This window comes from Odocoileus virginianus, chromosome X, assembly GCF_023699985.2.
Source record: "Odocoileus virginianus isolate 20LAN1187 ecotype Illinois chromosome X, Ovbor_1.2, whole genome shotgun sequence".
In the NCBI taxonomy this organism is placed as follows: domain Eukaryota; kingdom Metazoa; phylum Chordata; class Mammalia; order Artiodactyla; family Cervidae; genus Odocoileus; species Odocoileus virginianus.
The window spans coordinates 44,611,848-44,614,102 of NC_069708.1; the positions used below are offsets into that span (position 1 = coordinate 44,611,848).

At 45.4% G+C, this 2,255-nt stretch overlaps 1 pseudogene; it reads left to right on the forward strand.

Annotated features, from left to right (window-relative positions):
• Positions 1–1,074: 1,074 nt before the first annotated feature.
• On the forward strand, positions 1,075–1,897 carry LOC110136404 (splicing factor 1 pseudogene; annotated as a pseudogene).
• The last annotated feature ends 358 nt before the right edge of the window (positions 1,898–2,255 follow it).

A 2,255-nucleotide genomic window follows, 5' to 3' on the forward strand; every position in this document is an offset into this window, starting at 1 on the left:
CGTATGCTACATGATTACATTAATCTGAAATATCCAGACAAGTGAAAGGTTGTTGCTGAACGATAAGGTGCTGGGATTCTTGGCCTCTGGGGGAGACGAATTCAATCCGGGGCCAGAGATGCTGAATCGCTCAGAGCTTTTGCATAATAAAGTTTTATTGAAGTATAAAGGAGATAGAGAAAGCTTCTGACATAGGCATCAGAAGGGAGCAGAAAGTGTACCCCCCTGCTAGTCTTCAGGTGGATGTTATAGAGTCACTAGCAGTCTGTTAATTAAAAGAAAGGAATGTCTTAGAATTCAGAATGACATCAGGTCCCTCATCCATAAGTTGCATTTTGTGATAATCTTGGCACCAGATAATTCATCCCAGGCCATAAAACGATTGACTTGAATCTTGTAGAAGGGCAGATTACCACTCAAATAGTTTTGTTTACATAGATTAGGGGAACAATATCTGAGTATAACATACTGGTTTGTCAAGTAGGTTGAGCCATTTGGTGAAACCAACTTGAAGGCAGAGTCTGGGGTACATTAACATAGCTTAAGACAAACATTTCCATAAGAAAAAATGTATTGGTTACCTCAAGGTTTGAGAACAGTTAGCTTCAGGTGAAACCAGGTGTCATGGCAACGCAGAATTTTAAGAGAAACCTCCTTTTAAATTTGTATAGAGAAGGAAAAAAAATCACTAGTTTGTTTCCAACTGCCGCCTAAGAGAGATAAAAATGTCTGGCACTTGCAACCTATTTCCTCCATTTGGAGACCCCTGGCCTTCCTGCCTGTTACCCTCTCACAAGTCAAATTCACAGATGAATGAAAATAGGGATTAATTTTAAATGGGCATCTTCAGTAACAAATGAAGTGCATCCTGCATCACCTCCCAGCTCTTCAGGCTCAATGCCATTTCCTCACCTGGCCTAAAGGTCGGCCCATTCCCAACACCCATCAGAAGGGCTAAAGTTCCACCAATTAGAGGCCACCAATTCCAACCTCTTGTCTAGGCCTGGCCCAATCCAGGTGGTGGGCTCCACAGGCTCTCTCCAGGAGATTCACAAAGTTCATAAGCCACCACTGGACTTCCCCAGCAAGAAGTGGAAGAGGAGCTGCAGGAACCAAGACACAATGGAACAGAAGAATATGATTCCAGGAATGCCTACATTTATCCCCCCTGTACTTACTTGGGAAAGATAAAAAGCTTACATAGTGGAACTGCAGAAGGAAGCCCTGATTTATAAACTGCACACAGGAGGCCTGGGCATCTCTCCTAACCTGGAGGACATTTCCCCTTCCTCAGAGCCCATTTACAATAGTGAGGGGAAGAGGCTTGACACTCATGACTTCTGTATCTGCAAGAAGCTTGAGGAGGAGCTAAATAACCTCATAACCAAAATGGCTTCCCTCAACCCTGATTTCAAGCCCCTTGCACATTACAAACCTCCAGCAACATGTGTGTGCAATACAGTAATGATCCCACAATATGAATATCCAGAAATCAGCTTTGTGTGGTTCCTAAGTGGGCCCAGAAGGAATAACTTGAAGAACACAGAGAAGGAATATAATGCCAAGATCTTTACTGGGGGGAAAGGCTCTGTGAAAGAAGGGAAAATAAGGATTAAAGATAGCCAGATGCTGCCGGGAGGATATGAGTCCCTTCACACCCTGGTGATTGCCAATACCATGGAGAATGTGAAGATAGCAGTGGAGAACAAACATCCTGAAGCAAGGTATAGATATCCCTGAGGACCAGAGTGATCTACAGAAGATGCAGCTTCGAGAGTAGGCTTGCTTGAACGGGACTCTTTGGGAAGGTGATAACAGAATCTTTAGACCCTGACAGAGCTTGGAGACCCACAGCATTACCAATACCACAGTGTGTATGAAGTGTGGAGGCTGGTGACCCCTAGTTAGCTCAGAGTAAAGTGCAGATCATACCTCGAAAGCACTCTTGTGGACTCTGGGGTCTATTGCCTGCATTGAGGAAAAAATAGGATGTCACCACCCACTGCTATTGCATCTCTCTGGTCCTCTTCCCCCATGCCAACACCAGCTGCAGCTTCTGCCATCCCCTCCATCCAGCAGCAGTGTGGCTTTCAGAACCTCCCTGCCAGGGCAGCAAAATACAAGGACTACCACCACCAGCACTGTCCCAGGGTCCATTTTTCTATGAAAACAGCAACAGCCAGCTGCCACAGCTTCTCCAGAAGCCCCTTACATGCAAGGCAACCCTACTGTGTTGCCCCTGTCTCCAGGGATCC